Source organism: Buteo buteo, chromosome 7 (genome assembly GCF_964188355.1).
Source record: "Buteo buteo chromosome 7, bButBut1.hap1.1, whole genome shotgun sequence".
Classification (NCBI taxonomy): Eukaryota; Metazoa; Chordata; class Aves; order Accipitriformes; family Accipitridae; genus Buteo; species Buteo buteo.
Genome location: NC_134177.1, coordinates 2,496,405 through 2,515,012, shown reverse-complemented (window position 1 = coordinate 2,515,012; position 18,608 = coordinate 2,496,405). Strand labels below are relative to the sequence as shown.

General features: G+C 36.9%; 1 protein-coding gene across 2 annotated transcripts in view; it reads right to left on the bottom strand.

The window, feature by feature from the left end:
• RSRC1 (arginine and serine rich coiled-coil 1) overlaps positions 1–18,608 on the bottom strand; it is a 177,640-nt gene that overhangs the window by 113,026 nt on the left and 46,006 nt on the right. The window lies entirely within an intron of this gene.

Sequence of the window (18,608 nt, the reverse complement as noted above, 5' to 3'; positions counted from 1 at the left end):
CCTTCTCTGTAATATTATTTAGTAGATATTCAATTAAAACACATCCTGTAGGTGAAAGCGTATGAAAACATTTCCGTAATGGACATTAGTGGTAGTAGGAAGTGTTGCTAATTAGCCTCAAAGTACAAAATAGATTACAAAAGTAGCAAAAAGCCCAGCAGTGTAAACGCACAGAACACTGCACTGAATATTAAACAAAGCAGAGCAAGTTTTAATGTTGGTAAGCATAACTATAGTAAAAACTCTCCGGACTAGTAAAGAGTGTTACAGGTTAATGAGGAACATATAAAGAGTGCACAATAATTATCATACCTAACACCTTACCATCTGTGTTTGGATGACTGCAGAATATAAACACAGTTTATCAGCATTAAGTCTGAAACTAATTACACATGTATTTCTATTAGCATACTGTTAGGATAAATATTTAAAACATTAGATTTTCCTCAGCTGCACTCAGCTCTCAGTATTGAAGGATATTAAATTTAAAGTCAGTGAGAAAATTTAAATGTTCTAAGCACTAAAACAATTTGAGTACAATCAATTTTCCATTTTCTGAAAGCTTCTAAATCCTCCTCATTCACCCAATTACTACTGTACTTAACCTAATGAAATTTTATTCTGCAGGAACAATACTATTCTTAAACAAATTTTTGAAAAATATAAGATTAAAAACTTCTAGACAAAGAATAAACTCCTAGAGAAAAGATGCAAATAAAATTACTATCATAATCTTTTGTTTTTTATTTGCAAGTATAAAACTGAAGAGAAACAAAAGCATGGAACATAGCATCTGTCATATCAGAATATAAAAAGATGATCCTGGCACAAAATGAAAAAGCTCTAATTCATTTGCAAATCAAGCCTGCCAGTTCTATTTCAAGCTGGCGGTAACTGTCAAGAGTTAACAAGATAATCACTTTCAATCCTGCCTTCAATGGTACATTACACTGTTATTCCATTCAATAAGGCCGTTCTTTGGGGCACTAGATGAATGGTTTTCATTTCTAACTCACACAAAAAGTTGCAAAAAAAATCCATGGGGCTTAAGAAAGAAATCCCTTTATGGGCATTTATCTGCCGGCACTTGCTTTTAGGCAAAATGAGATATTTGGATACATTGGTGTCCATTCACTTCCTCTATTCCTTCAGGCCCTCAGTCTGTTGATAAAAAAAAAAAAAAAAAAAAAAAAGGCACACAAGGAAACCTCAAGCCTGTTCCATTTTTTTTAAACTATTTATGCACTTTAAACAAGTTCTGTAAGAATGTTTTGTAAATACTTCAAGAATACACAGCTCACTACACCACACTGAAATGACATCGTACTTGAACAGATCCATCTTTGTCTAGATTCATTATAAACTGTACAAAAAATAGTAAATGCTCAGGAAAATTGTGCTTAGGAAAACAATAACCAGTTCCTCATTAAATGTTCAATAAAAATAAAGTTACCAATTAAAGGCATTATACCTACTAAACAAGTTAATGTGGAATTTGTCTGTATTAATTATTTGTAAATTTTTTTTAAGATTCTGTGCTATGCATTCTTCCCAAAAGGATAAAAATCTTATAGAAGTTTATTAAGTTATTAAGTATTTAAAACTTATTTGCTGGCACACAACTTTCTACTAATCTCTGCAAAAAAAATAAAACTTCATGCTTTCGCTCATTGCTCCAAATTCATGTTGTAAGTTACTGCCTGCACGTTAAGGTTGTACTGTACAGATATGCATATATATAATATTCTACAGTAACAATTTAAATCTTCTGTACTAACTTTAGAAAAAAAAAAGGCACTAAATCTTTTTTTTTTTTCCTTCCTTAAATCCCCATAGATCTCCTTTAAATCCCCCATAGAACAAAGCTGATACCTATATTTAATATCTTAACTGAGTTAAGCTTATCCTGTCTCAGGTCTGTTACCCATAATCAATGCCAACAAGCACACTGTCAATACCCATCTGCAGATACCTTTTTTTTTTTAATAAAAATAAATAAAATGTGCCTCAAACTCAAAGACCCCATCTTGCCAGTCACTTCTTATGCTATTTGCATACCTTACAAAGAAGGTTTTTGATCGTCTTTATAATCCATCACTACAAGTCAGACAACTTTTTCCATACACCCCTCGTGCAAATGCTCCTTTATAGTAAGGGCTTCTTTTATGAGAAATCTAAACACCAGAAGTTACCGGCAGACTTGCAGGCTTTGGTTTTGTTCTTTGCACTTCACAACTTTCTTCAGAGAGATGTTCTTATAATTAAAAAGATACTGTAACAAAACAAAACCTATATGCCTGTATTTATGCAGCACTAGAACACAGTCATTTTGCTGCCCTACAGCCCCTGCTTCCTGAAAAGAGAGAACATAAAATAAAATGAATTAAAAGTTCACACACTTTGGAAGGACCTTGAAAGAGCACAAGATGTTGCACTTTGAACACAAATTTGTAGAAAGTGGACAGATGGATTTCAAACAGCAGGTCATGGCTTTAGGTAAGACTAATACAGTCCCAAAAAACTAGAAGCCTGCCATAGAAATTTGGGATGTGTTTCCTTCCTCTCTAGCCAGCAGCAGTACAATGCCGGTACTGCTTAAAAATAAACAATCGATTAAAACAAAACAAAACAGAACAAAACCCACTCTCCGTTCCATAAAGCAGACATTTGGAATAAAAAGCAAAGATAAGCAGCAGAGTAATTCTTCAGAAAAGGTAGGTATCTGTTTCTAGCATTCACAGCTGATTAATTTCCACAGCTCAGATGAAAGGCTATGACGACCCAACAGTCCTAGGATGCGTACATTTTAAGGCCAAAGACTAAGAAAAGGTAGTTTCACATTTCCATTATTACTGAAGATGTGTGCAGCACTTTGGCAACCGTGGTCAAGTTCAGCTGAGACCCACAAAGTGCCACTTTACTGAAATTCCACCGCTTGTGACTGCATTTGATCCAATTTTAGCACACTGAAACCTCGTGCTTTTTTAGGCATCACTGTTGGGAGGTATAAAAATCCAATTTGTAAATGCTTTTTCACTGTTCCTCTTTGTGTCCCTGCAGTTTGATTTTGTCGCTTTAGTTTAATTCCGCTACGTTCTTTCATCTGGCCTGAATCTATCTCCCTAAGGAACGCAGGGGCACACTCAGATTATACTCTAAATGTTTAAAATATGTTTAAATGTCAGACAGGCACAGGTTTTCATTCCTATACAAGGTAAAAAGCAGATCTACTTGATCTCAGAATATTTAGTTTCTATCTCCTCAACTACTTCAGCTAACACAGCTTGTAGCATTTCTGGCCATAAGAGACTTGAGTTTTAGGCTGTATTCCACATTTAAACAGTTTGTTTCTATTAAACTCAATGTAGCCCTGAAGAAAGCCTTTGCAAGTCTCTTGCTTTCTTCAATCCAGCCGTTCCAAGCAGTCCAAGCACATGCCAAGAGGTAGGAGTAGCTCGGAAGATTCTCCAATGTAAGTCTGACGTGAGGGAGAAGTCCCTGTTGTTACATGAATAACATGAGCAAACCTCAACAGACACATTAATAACAAACCTGAAGGATTTACCATCACTATGGTACTGCAGCCATTTTCAGTTCAAATAAACATACCATAACTATTTTTGAATGGTGTGATTTGCAGCCTCCGCAGTATCTCCTCAGCATTCAAATGCATCGTATCCTACGTGACTCTAGAGTTTTGTACACGTTTTTCAGTATTTTGAGGTTGATAAGTTATGGAGAGCATCACAAAGATCTTTTTATTTTAAGCAGAAGACTCACAAATTCTTCTAAAAGGCTTTTTTGTTAAAGCCCAGATGAATTTTGAAAACATTTAACATGAAAAAGGTTTCTTTAAAGTCTGACTTTCAGTAAGGATGAATGTTGTATCTTCTACTAACAACTTCCATGTTGGGCTGTGTTGCAAGACAAATTTGTAAAATTTAAACAGGTAGAGTTTAAGTTGTTCAAGCTTGATAGGAAATTAGTTCCTTGGCCACAAATAAAGGGAAAGAAATAATATCTCATCAAAATAGAAAAAAACCCGACATTATTGCAAATCTCAACCGTGTCTGACCAAAACCAAGCCTAACAGAAAGTGACAAAAATAACCTGAAAGTGCTTTAAAATTAATGGAAAGGTTAGGAAAAAATCAAACCAAAACAAAACCAGCTAATTGAAGCTCATGAAAAAGAAGATTTGGAAGAAGAGGAGATTGATGGAGATCACTAAAGCAGTCCCACTTACAACAGTTCCCACTTCAGCACCTTTGTTTTTACAGCATTCAGTCCAAACCAATGCTGGTTACCTGCATGCTAACAAATCACCAAAGACTGTAAAAGCACTTTTAAATATATGTAATAGCAAGGATCAGAACTTGAAATGTATCTTGATGATAGTATTTCAGTAGTCAAGAATAAAGACCTTCAGAGTTGTCAAAAAAGTCTGTCACAGCTGGACCTAGTCACAGTGGATTTGTACCTAATACAGCTACATCGAGATTGTAGAGAACAGGCTAATTTCCTTAAATTATCTGACAAGGCTAATAGTTCTCTTGATTCCAAGAGCAATTAACTCTCCACTAATTCAACAGCAGCACTAGGCAACTAATACTAATAAGTCTGTATCTTGCTTATTTGTTATTTCTTTCTCCAGCATTTGTAATGGCCTCTGACTATATAATTTACAAGTCTCTTATTATTTGAGAACATTAATCAATGCTAAATTGCTTTTGGTCTTGTGCTTATTACACATCTACTTCTTGGAGAGAAACTTCAGAAGCAATAGAGGCATTCAGGACATTGCTATGCCTGTGTTTAAAAGACTGATACTGCCTAGAACTTGATGTCCAAAACATTATGGAGAGTTAAGTAAACAAGAAAAGATCTGCAAGTTCCAGTAAAGCACAACTTATAGTTTTTGCAGAAAATTTTACATCCTAAAAAAAACCCAAAAAACATCGAGTAATGCTGTCTAAACACTTCATGCTGGTTTAGTTGCCCCAAAACCTCCTTAAGGCTTCGTGTGTTCTTTAATTGTTAAGTCTACTGTTCTTACCACATCACATTGGTCTTACTCATTTTACTCTCCAAAATGCTTGCTTTCATTAATATGCTTTTAACCTTTTACTACCATGAAAGACTAACATCATCTATTTTACTTGGCATTTATCATTCCCAGCACTTCACAGAGAAAGTCTCTGGTGAAAACAGAGACCAGTACTGGCTTTGCAAGACACAGCAAACTGCCGAGAAGCAGCCAGCCAAAGTCTAGACCAGAAATCTTGCTAGGCATTTTGTATTTTGGCATTCCTTCAGTGAAATTAAAATAATTAGTATTGCACACTACCGATTTACCACCAAGTGGAGCAAAATTAGAAGAAAAGACAAAAATATAAAACATGTCTCGTTCTACAGCCAAGATTTCCCTCAAAGGTTATTTTTCTAATATGAAGCCAAGAGATTCCTGAAAAAATTAAGTACCATAAACATGGCAGGCTCCAAGGAAACTTGGATCTTAAGCCATTTGGAGCTTGAAGATTAAAACCAGCACTTACTATTGTACCTGCAAATACTAGAGGTAAAGTGAAAAATTCTACAAAAACAACGTCTGAACAAATAAGCGGCCAGATCCTTCAACAGCAGCAATTTCTAGTGGATTCACAGACCATACAGCAAGACCTGGAAATGTGGATGATCAGGCTGACGACCAAGCAAGCACTTCTAGTGGAAAGAATTTCTAACCTGCAAAAAACCCACCGAATATCTAACAACCACCTCAAGTTACAAACCTAACTAACAAACTGTAGTCATGCATCACAAAGCCTACTTCAAGTTCTCAGCAGCACTGTTCTTTGGTCTTCTCTGGGGAAATAAGTTGGAGCTAGATGTTAGTCCATAAAAGTTACCGTAATCCTTGTATTCTTAGCTGTACCCGTTTCAGCTCACTTCAGTTAACATCATTTAGGACAGGAGACATGCTGAACTTACACAGACCTCCCTCGACAGACTTTGTATCGACACAAGACAACGAAATCTGCAATGGAAATGATTTTATCTGATCACACATCCCCTCCAGCACTCGCCTACCTGGCTGCTCATGAAGGACATCCTGAACCGTTACAGACTGATGCTCTAAGACAAGCCAAAATTGGTCCTGGATTACATTAAAATGTTAATTTTTACAGCAAAGTAAGGCAGACGGTTCAGGGTGGTAGCCTCAACCATCCCAGAGTTAGTCACCCTTGTGTGTGAATCAAGCTTTCATATTCTTTCAAAGGAGGAGCAGACAGTAGAGCAAGCAACCCCTTCGTTAACAGAAAATTTTGCCTCTCTTTGATGCTACCAGAAGTAAGGATTTTTCTCTATTTTATTACAATACCGTTCATTTTTGTCTTATTTCACTCTTGTCAAGAAATGTACTCCAGGCAGTCTTACTGATGTTAAATAAACAGGAGTACTTTGCTAACTACTATTAGAAGACCATGGTAGAGAACATTGGAGATTCTGTGCTCTGAAAGAGATTAAAGTCAGACTTGAGAAAAAAGAAGATAACAAATTTAGAACACAGAATGACTGTGCAGACTGATGGACTGATCTACAGAAATAGCATATTGATAATACTGAAAAAAAAATCTAGTATATTGGCTCTTTTCCTAGATTTTCAGTTTGGGCTGAAAGTTATAATTGCAACACACAAAATTACTATGTCTTGCAAAGAAGTGCCAGAAACCAGTGTCCCCAGAAACTGGAACTGGAACCGTTCCAAGCAATCAAACACATTCATGTAACAATGGTCAGGACCGAGTGGCCTTTTACACAATGGCATGACAGGATAAGCCATCTACTTAACTTTCTGTTCAAGCAAGATATTGGAAAGTTATGTGAACATTTGCGCATAATAATCTTCAGTCACTCAAAACAAGTCAGGATAATGTTCTAACAATGTACGCAAACAATATATAATATATATATAAAAATACATCTATCTCCTTTCCTCTGGTCATTGTGGCTTTCAGTCAAGGTCAGCCTGCAAGGCTAGCATTTGGATGGGTAACTGTTACACCAGAACCAATGGCAGATAATGGAAGAAACTGGAAGAATCAACTGAAAAATTTTAAAAATAAAGTTGAAAACCTTGTACCTACATGCAATAGAGGCAAAAATAGTTTAGTTAGCTATGCGTACTTTTTTGCCCATCAGTAGAAAGAAATACAGCATAACCAACACCTAGGGTAAACAAAAATGTTCAAACTGTATACAAGATGGGTGAAATCATTTCAACCATGGAGAAGAATTTGGAAAGTCTGCCTGATATCTGGAATTTAAGGTGGACTCTTTTTCTTGTACACCTGTAATGACAGAAATTGCACAAACCAATGGAAAAAATATCTGTAAAATGTCCAGTCTTTGTACATACAATGTAGCCTGGCACATATTTCTTGGTATACTACAAAAGCACACACACACAAAAAATATACCAGTCTTCTTAAAGGCTTTCCTTTTGCTTATTCTATGTATGGCACTTACGTCATTCATCATGACTACAGTAACGAGCAAGGCTGAAATTAGCACTCTCTAGAGCATCTGTACACTTGCAGGATGTCAGCAGATGTGATTGTTGAATGACAAAAAGCTAAGTGTTGAGAAATATTTGAGAATACTAGAATAGCCCAGCACCAGGTAGATATTTTTTTAAAAATTAAAATATAGACCCCAGAGTCATAGCCAAGGGAATTCACTCTCTCTTGACTGTAGAATTGATCTGAATGCAATTACTTTACTCTTTTTAGCTCCATTTGACTTTGAACTAAACATCAATTAGTGCACAAACATAATACTGCAAGATGTGTTAACTCCAATACTGATTTTTCCATAAAAGATCTAAAGCAAATTTATTGGCCTTCATTTAATAGCTTTCAGCAATCACAAATATCACACATGAAAGCTCAACTTCATTTTCTGATGGTCATTTAAACCCTTAATTCTCACGATAAAACTCTCTCAGTCTTAGTTTTAAAACCCTTAAATTAGCAAACAAGACACCACATAATATATGCTATAAGCATAGGTCTTCTCTGAAAAGCTGGGACCTTCAAGTGCTTCAGCTGCGATACCAGCCATTGAGCCATGGCCAATATAAGCTAATTTGAATAATCAATATGACAACCTTATTTTTCTAATGCAAACAGGATTGATACAGTAAGGTGTCTCACTGCCACATCACAGTCATGGCCTCTTTTAACCCCTAATTAGATTTAGGCGATTATCCCTGCTCTTCCTTACAAGTGTACAGCCCGGATAAGAGATGACAAAAGCTATCTGCCACTTACTCAGCCTTTGCAGACTGCAGGTTATCCAGGGAGATACAGGGTAAGATCAGCAAACAATTGTTATTCATATCATCTACAGTTTTAAGATAGTCACAGTTTTCCATACATGCTAAGTGAAAATAGCCCAGAGCATTAGGTAAATGCAAAATGCTTAAGAACATCAGGGTTACACAGATGGAAATTCAAGGTGATGTTAGGGAATTATGTTTAATTCAAACTGGTTATCACAAAGAAAACTATCTAGCAATGGTTTTCTCTTTCAGACAGAAAACACTGAGTTTTCAATAGATTTGTGTTCATTGTTTATTTGTGTGTAACACTGAGTCTTTTACATGGCTATTTCTAAAAAAAAAAAAATAAAATCAAACTTAGAAACAGCAATCCCAATAGAATTACATAGCTAAACAAAGTACTAACAGACAGAGAAGATCTATTACAGAAATGTAATCACATTTCATTTACAAGAACTCTTATCTCAAGCACTTAAACATAAAATTTAAACAGTTTTCCATTTTATTGTACTCAGTATTTGAGCTAATAAGATATAAAAGTATAATCATGTTAGCAACATTTCTATTGCATTACATAAACACAGTACTAGATTAAAGGCAGACCAGGAAAAAGAAAGCATGATGTTGCATATAAAACTAAACACTTTATTTCTCCTGGCAGAAATAAGTATCACTGATATCATGTGTGAAAACTGCCACGCTAAAATTAGATCATATGTTCACAAAATGTCTATTCCCATACTGACAAAAAAAAAAAAAGTATTTCCATACATATTATCCATCTGTGAACGTGTTTAGCATGCTTTTGTAACCAAAAAAGAAGTATTCCCCTATAGTATGCTTTTATTAGCAGGCTATGAGATCACAGAACTGGAAAGATCATTTATCCAAGTCAGGTGTAACCCACTCATGAGTGGAGTAAAGTTTTCAGAATTGTTTAAAAGACATTTGGATAGCACTTTGAAAATCACTGAAAGGTAATATATATTTTATTGTATACACTGTGATTAAACACCCCTTATCAGCAATACGCTACATTCAAGATAAAGTAGACTACAATGCAATCTCTGGATTGCTTCTTTATTTCCCATCAAAGAATCACTGCTACTCTTCCCAGTTTTCTGCTCCTTCCACATGCGAGTCAGAAGCAGCAGGGCACTGCCTTCTCCTTGGTCAACCCACCGAGAAGGTCCCCTGACGTCAAGAAACTGAACATCGTGGGGACCTCTCTTATGCAACAAACGTGAAACAACGTTCATCCTGGATTTTCATCTATGCACTAAGGCTTTTTACTTGTTACTATTATTTATAGTCATGTCTTTCAACAATTTGCAATTTTATTAACTCATTTTTCCTCATCAAGGTTCAAGACATGGTCACCTTGAAACCATACTACTGAACGGTCCAAGCGGCAACGCAGAAACTACGGATGCGTGCTTCCTCACAATGCTTCTGATGCATGACCCTACCTATGGTTCCCGATATTTCTCTTTCTTTGTAAAAAACAACAGTTTACCGATTTCTTCAGGGGATTTTGTGCAACATACTATACATTTGCACAGCCTTTTGAAAATGCAAAATCGTATCTGTTACTACTTCTTCAAAAACAAAGACTGCAAAGCTCCAAGTGTTTGCCTAAAAATAATCAACCAAATAAATACATAAATTAGGGGGAGCAATAATGAAAGAAAATTATTAGTTTTCTACTCAGGTTATTTGAACTTGTCAGAAAACCTGTTTATGGACAATCTTATCGTAACTTCATTCCATAAAATTCTCATCAGCTTGCAGAAAAAATACATAGTGTTCTCTATAAATGTTTTCCATGGGTTGGACAAAAACAGTTGATAAAAATGGTTTGACACTGAGAAAACAGTCAGCATGAAAATTTCTCCTGACCCTTCTTTAGTTGTTTTTTATGTTTCCCCTTGGACTGCTTTGCCTTCTCAAAAAAAAAAAAAAAAACAAAAAAAAAACAACCCTGTAATAATTCGGAATCTTTTCTGTTTGCTCACACAATTACCAGTTACGCAAGCGTGGGGTTCTTCTGTACTGAAATTTGCAGGACAGAAAAGGAAGAGAGAGCAAGCAAATAACACCCGTTGTAACAGGCCTGTTCACGGCAAAAATTCCTTCAGTCTCACAAACACCCCGAAGAGGCTAACGAACCCTCCAGCGAGGAGGGGTGAGGTCTGTCGTTCGCTGCCGTCGTGTGCCGCTGCTACTCACCACCTCTCTCGGGAGAAGCATCTCGAGATAAATCCCTCGTATTTGAAAGCCGCATCCCACCGTTGCACCGTACCTGTTCCAGCATCCCACAACTCCTGCGCCAGCTTGGGCAAAGGACCTCGGGCACGAAACTCAGCCCCGCTAGCTCACAGCACCTTCCCTCCCGTGACGCACACACGTCACAACTGCTTCATAAAATTCCATTTTAAATCACTTAAAATTTTAAATTATAGTGCACGATTGATAAGCGTGAGATAAGCAATGCTTTCCGGCAGCCAGAGAAAAAAGGCCACGAGGGACATCACATATGGTGACAGCATCAAGGAATGTGGGATTGCCGCTTTTAACCTTTTTTGATATTTTTCAGTTTTCCGATGCTGACCTAATATAACTTCAATATAAAACTTCATTAAAAATATATTACCAGCAGTTGAGGCCTACTTTGGATTGAATAAATTGATCGTCTTCAGAAATGTTTGCAAATCCACACGGTGCAGCCTCCGTTCAGCAGGGAGCAGTGTAGATATATTACTCAATCTTAATTCTTAGTTAAAGTGCTTAATCTAGAATCAGATTAGTGATAATTTTATGTTAAATTTATCAAAACCTAGGAAACTTGGTCAGAAGAAAAATCCTCTCTCATAAGGAAGGTGAAAAGTACAACCTAAAAATAAGGCATTTGCATTATTCAGAATATATTACTAAGGCAGTGCAGAGTATAAGTTTCAAAAATAACAACCACAAGTATATAAAATTTCAAGCATTTAACATTTAAACATCTAACATCAATTCACTGAGTTATTATGGCCTGAATGCTTTTAAAAAAAGGAAGACAAAAGTAGCATATTTATTAAAATAGAAAAAGAAATAAGTTACTTATGGACACCCAAGAAGATAAGTCGGATGGAGCAGAGAATTTCCTGTTACCTGTATACTGTTCTGCTTTCCCTCCTCTCTGTGTCATGCCCACCACCGAAAAGAAATGAAAGCTAAACTGCACTGCAAGGAAAAGCTGCCAAACAGCAAGAGCTCAAATGCAGGAACGAGAGCTAAAATATGTCAGTCCAGCCTTGTACATAATGGAAAGGGAAAAACAACTGAGAAGAGCTGGTGGGAAGAGAAAAACATTGTGAAGTTCTTAACATGCTGCAATATGGAACATTCAGTGTAGCGCTTCTGTGATTTTTTTTTTCTTCATTTATAAATTGGGCTTTAATCTGCACTTTATTGAAAATAAGCAAGCAAATCCTCCAATGTTTCCCAGTAATATCGGTACAGGTATTCCTCAAGAGGAGAGATCTATTATATAACCTTTAAAGTTAATGGAAATAGCTTTCAACAAGCTCTGGGGCCTAAAGCTTGTTTTGTTTTTTTAAACAAATTAATTGGTGGATTTTAATCTTCTGTCTTTCTCTATACAAAACACATCTTGACCTTTTAAATAAGATTTAATGTCTCCCACTACATATAAGCCCCTACCTTCTCTTCCATCTTCATGCTCCTGACTTACAGAGGACCTGCCATAAATTAACTCCCAGTAGAAACTAATGCTGCAACACTATCTAAAATTTCATACAGAGACCGTGCCATATGAGGTTTTTTAAACACCATTTAACATGGTCAGGAAATAAAGGGTTTTACTTTCACATCAGAATTCCTAAAAAATAAATAAATTCATTAAAGAATTGCACACAGCTGAACCTCTGTGACTGGCTGACAGCTCCGTAGGTCTCTATTACAGCACAAACCCAAGATTCTGGTGGTGAACACCACCACCCAGGTTCTTTTACAGACAATTGCTCAGATTCCTCCTGAACCATCCATTGCCAGTGCATGATCCATAGGATAAATATTGTTAGCGGTTGGTGACTACTTACTGCCAAAATTTGACAATTAAAAAAAATAAATAAATAAAAATCAGGCCTCCTCCTTTCCTGTACTAGCTCAGTTCTCGGTTTTCGCTCCCTGACTGCCCTGGTATGTCTGCAGGCATGCACAAACCCTGGTTTACTCCAGCCCCTCGGTACCCATCCCATGGATTTACGGAGCCTCCCAAGGGACCGGTCACCTCTACGTCCTGCTCTGTGGACTCAAAGTAAATTACCCTCTCCTCACACAGCTACTGAAAGAGGAGAGAATTTCTGTGCATGTACAAGGAGGAGAAAAGGAGGAAAAAGGGAGATGACAGACACAGACCTATGAAGCCTCCTCTCCCCTCCTGCCCCTGCAGAGGTATAGGAAGCGTTCCCCATCATACTCTGCTAAACACTTTCCTATAAATCCACTGTGTGTATTTCTTTCGTATTTTTCAAAGCACAGAGCAATGCCCACCTGACAAGAATCAATGGGAAAAAAACCCTTTTCCCTCTTTGACACAGCATGATCCCATTAAGCAGCCTCAAAAGATTCTGATCTGAGCAGCAAAGTCAGACCTTCCTGATCAATTCCTTAATCCATTTTGAGAGAATGGACTGATCTTGCTTTTTCAATTTCAGTCCAGGAAAAAAAAATCTTTCCCAACATAATTCACCATTACATGGGCCTTGTCTTACAAGAACTTCAGCTGCTGGAAGCAGATGAGGAGCAAGTCAGAATTCAGGAGAATCGCCAGCACATCTAACATGCTTCCTCTGGGTCTCCCCATTTCTAACCTGAAAGTCATTCAAAGCATTTGCCAGTCTTGTCCTTCATGGATCTTTAAAGATGTTGCTTTTAACACCATAAAGAATGTAAAAATTGATGCCTGAAGTGGAAATGATTCTCATACTTTTCCTCCAGAAAAACTTCAGTTCATTAGGGTACCACTGGTGTTGCCAAAATCTATTAAAAAAGGGGAATAAAACCAAGATGATGCTGAAGTATTGTGGTCACAATAAAATCTGGTGCAGGCTGGAGATACTATGCTCCACATCTTAGTAGATTCTGCTGCAGAACTGAAGATGTTTTATTCCAAGGTTGGATCAGATGCTGTAAATAGAGATGAGACATGAAGAGCATGTGCACCTGCTATATTCTGAACTCTTTTATGGGAATCAGACTCAGATATGCTCAAAACAGAAGATTTGGGTTGGGCAGTCTTCTCCATGGGAAGATCTCAGAACCTTCCCACTTTGACAGAAAATTATTCTAATGAAATGGTGTTGAAGTAGAAAAACATGCTCTACCTGCTTTCTTAGCGGTGCCCAACTAAACCTACCCAAAGAAGGTTACCCCGCCAGCCCTGGACTGCCCTGGATCTGACACAAAGACACCCACCAAGGGCAGGTCGCTGTTGGAATATATGCAAGCAGAAAGTTAGCTCGTGACACTTTTGCGCTTCTAGTCTTAAATTGCAAGGGATCAGAACCACCTGATGTTTTAGGCCTTCTCCCTCCTCGATAGCTGCTTCTTAACGCCATCTCGTACAGCAGCAGACAAATAATGACAACGAATGAAATAGAAGTATCCAAATGTTTGAGAGCTCCCATTTTGTTTGTAGGATAGGAGAAACAATAATGCAAAGGATTAGCATTTTAAACAAATAGGTTTGAACTGACTAAAACGTAATTCTGTAACCCTGAGGTCTCCTTAGTACCACAATGTTTAATGGGCCACAAGCTCAGATGCCAAGGATGAAACCAGAGCCTGAATGTAAATTTACACTCTTTCCAGCTTTCTAAATGTGCATAACAGACCTGTGCAAATATATGCGTCAAAATCTACAACAGGTTTGTCTTCTGCCTTTTTATAAAGCAATCCTTAACCATGCAAATAGTTTCTTCTGATACATTCATTAAAGAATTTCTTTACCAAAAACTGTTACTATATTAATGTTCCCAAATTCTTTTACTTCATTCAGCAATTTAGATTACTTAAGTTTTTCATATTCTTTTACAATTCCAAGTAACAACAGAAAGGTCCAAAATTAGATTGGTATTAGAAATACTTTCTTCAAACAAAGATGTTCCTCCTTCCCTTCCTAATCAAACAAAATAGATGTTTTATAATGTCCATAACAAGCAAGTTCCATTCCAGAAAAAGCATTCTTTATCCAAAAAAACAAGGTGAACCAGAGAGAGTTTAAAATTTTAATGTGAAATTAAATTTTGCTTTACAATAGCTTGTCTTTGGGATTTATTTTTTTTTAACTTGCCTCTTCTTTGCTTGCTCAGAGGAGGCAGTGTTTGTTGTGTTTATTTTGGTTTTTACCTAAATGATTGCTGGGGACTCCTCTGCTTTAGTTCCATGACAGCAAGACACTGGGTACATGGTTAGGTGATTACTGTATCTCTGCAGTTCAGTATCTGCAGGGTGTCTGAATGCCACTCTAACTACTTAAACCCAGTAAAGAGATTACAGCTCACACTAACTGGATTTTCACAGCTCCGTATCATTCAGTTTGGATTCCTCATGCACAGATTAAGAGAGGCCATTAAAACAATAGTCAGCTGCTCTCAAAGTGCAAGGTGTCTTGGTAAAAAAAAGAACTACATGTTTACATTTAGAGAGAAAGTGCGTGTGTGTGTGTGTTTGTACATGCAGGCAAATGAAACACTTTCTGAAAAGAATACTCTGTATTTAAGGAATTATTCCATTTAAAAACCCAAGATAATGCAAATTATATAGTTATAAAAGGACAATCATGGTGGTTGGCAGTTTTAAGGGCCGGATAGTTTTGAAAATTTTAAACAGCTTAAAAGAATGTGTGTCTTTGAAGATACTGCCTTCAAATGCATTCCAAAACCTATTTCTGTAAATATGGAGAAATATAATTCCCTCAACATAGTACATGAATTTAGCAGGGAAGCTAATTTAACAAGCATCCCTAACTGACAGTCTGAACTAGAAAACTTGGACACAAAATCTGTATTTTTGTACTGGGTACAAAAAGTACTTCATGAATGAAAATGAAACGGTTATTCTGTGGGGAAAAACTATTTACTTTCTAGACTCAGTGGTTCTCTGACATCTTCTGTACAGTTGTGCTCCACTGCTTACACACACGTACTATCCGCACTGGTTTTTTTACAGCCGTCTGGTAGTGAAAGGAAAAGAAATCATACCATATGCTGCTGTCTCAGTGTCACAGCCCATTAAATAAATGGCCATCCTTTTTAGTCTTAAAAGGGGATTTTTAGCAAACAAAAAGAAAAACAAGGCCAACACAGCTCAGACAACAATAGCAACAAATCTAGGTCAAAGGCAAGTGACCCTAGAGCTACTCTGGGCATATGGCCGTCTCTGTCCTTTTCAGGGGGAAACTCTTACTGCTTCCCATTAGCCTTTGGCTGACTTACTGTAGAGGAAATTGTCCTCATTTGGCCTTTCAGCTGCCTCCTTCTGGTTTCTAACACCTGAACATTTTTTGCCAGCAAAGCTAATCAACTCATTTTTCTAGCATCCTTAAAATGCTCATATGTACCGTCGGCACCCTGCATCCTGGATACTCTCACGAATCTTTCTCTTGAGCATCTGGATGGGAAATAGTGCAAACTACTCAATTCCTTTTCCATCAGAAAATAAGAATTCTGAAAGGGCAAGTTATTATATCTATCTGCATACAACACACCTCGAAGAATCACCATGAGTACAAGGTGACTTCTTCAGTCACCTATATGTTTGGATTCTGCCTGCAGTAATATAAGGTATTTATAATCAGCAGGTACCAAGCTATAAGCATTTTGCTCTATGTAGTAACTGCAAAACCACTCCAGTGCATGATCTTCATGATAGCAACATTTGATCAGTTGTAAACCTATGAATGAGGACTAAGTATGTGCTATCTATACATTTCTAGATCAGAATTCTATTAAGAGAACTCGTGAGGCAGCATGAGGACCCCTGTCCCTGAAAATCCCCAGTATGGGTATGAGAATGAATAGGCTTCCTGACAAATCCATCACCTACTTCCATAGTTTCTGGACAAAAACTGCTCTCCCATTTTGTTCTGCTCTCAGATGTGCAAGCAGATCTCAGCCAATGTAAACACCAGGTTTTCTCTGTGTCCACGAAGTTTAGCATTGAGGTTCTGAGAAATAAACATTACTAAACATGTCCACTTCATTAAAGGCTGAGAAAAGCCATAACATGGTATTGCTGTCCAAACATCATCTTGTAGCACATAAAAATGCCCCTTCTACCTATGGAGTGAGCAAGACAACCATCATTCAAGTCCTGAAGGAATAAACTTTAAAAATACAGAGACAGAATTATAATGACTAGAGACAGAATGCAGACACTTTTGTATTTAAAAAACCTAGCAATTATTTGATGGACAACTTTTCCAAAATGCTACATCATAACCCAGACCACCTGAGTGTTTCGGCAATTTCTTCTACAGTCTTCACTGACATGCAAGGTCTTGCTGTCTTCTGCCACAGAGTCCTCAATGAAATAACTGTTGCAATGCATTGCTACAAGATCAACCATTACTACAACATTTATCCATATGATTTCACTTCTGCGTTTAAAAGACATTAAAGAGCACCAGGACATCTGTCTGGAGATCTGTCCCCATTTGCTTTTCTCCTTGAGATTCTCACTACAGAAGTCCAAAAAAAATATGGAAGTTAAAGAAATTTTTATAAAAATGGTTAGGAATACTGATCTTTGCTAAAAGAAGCACAAGTCATATCTGCTTTTATTATTGCAGCTTTAAAATGTGGTGATAAAAATTGTCAACACAGTGAAGGCATGTGAAATTATCCTTAGGGCAGTACGCATCCCTAAGATTTGAAGAAGTAGTAATATAAAGACAACAAAATTTGAATTATTCCTTTTCAATGAGATGCCTCAGACTACAATTCTTTCCGGAAGAAAGTATCAAAAGTGCAATCTTTTTACGTTACACTATGGAGGTGATCAGTTAAGACCTGCACCTCATGAGGCAGCGTAATATAAAAGGAGTTCTTCCATACAGCATTGGAAAACATAGGGAGGGGTAAGGCAGGGATCTGAAATAATGGTACTCTTTCTTCACAATTTCCAAAACTTATTTAACTTCTATTATAGAATTCTGACTAAGAAAAAAAAAATGCCAAAGTAATTTGGTTTTGTTTTTTACAAAGAAATTGAAATATTTTCCACATAGTCAATTCTCCAGTTCAAAATAACAAAATAATCAACTGCAGAAGGTTTCCCTACCATAAGTTATGTTGTACTTCACGCTTCTACATTTTGAGTCTTTCTGGAATTAACAGAGATAAATGTTTTCATACAGAATAGTCTGAATCCCGCATGCTGGCCAGCTGGATTTTGTTAGCATTTGATCATACTAGAATTCTACTACACTTCCATTTTAATTATGTTTTCAATTTTTCTCTTCATGAATGTTTATGATATAAACCAACACAAATAGGAACTAGTGATTGTTCTTACTGGGATACCCTGTGAGGATACACCATAGTGCATCAGCCTCTTGTACTATTTGCTGATGCTCAGCTATGTAAAGGGTGGAATATCTACTGAGATGCTTCCTGACGACAAAAACAACACAACATTATTAATCCCTTCAGATTCAGAGTTTATAAACACTAAAAGTTATTCTTACTAATTACAATAGTTAGTAATTATTTCATTAATAACACAAAAAAAGACATTTCAGGAAAAGGTGAGCTACCACGTAGTCACATTTACTCAGCTTTTTTTCTTCCATGCATTGCTCCCTTTTAAACTCGGTGATTAAAAAGGGTATTTTTTTTCCTTATGTACGGCATTACATTACAACTCTCCTGCCTACAGCTTATTTTAAGGCAATTTTCATGTAAGTCGTGATAAGACATCCCTGCCCCCCATTGAGAATCTGTGGTGCTGGCAGACTGCAGAGTTGCTTGCTAACACAAGCAAAGGGCAAAACGATTGTAAGTGGAAGAAATGGAGGAATGTGAATATGGGTTAAAGTGAGTGGCACTCATCTGCTTCTTTTCTAATGTCGGGTAGAAGGAGACTAGGCTTCTCCCAAGAAAAAAATACAACTAAGGTCAACAAAATTGAACATTTCAAGGGTGAAAACTAGTCAACTGATAGAGACTGAAGGTAGGTAGTTTTCATCCAAGGAACTT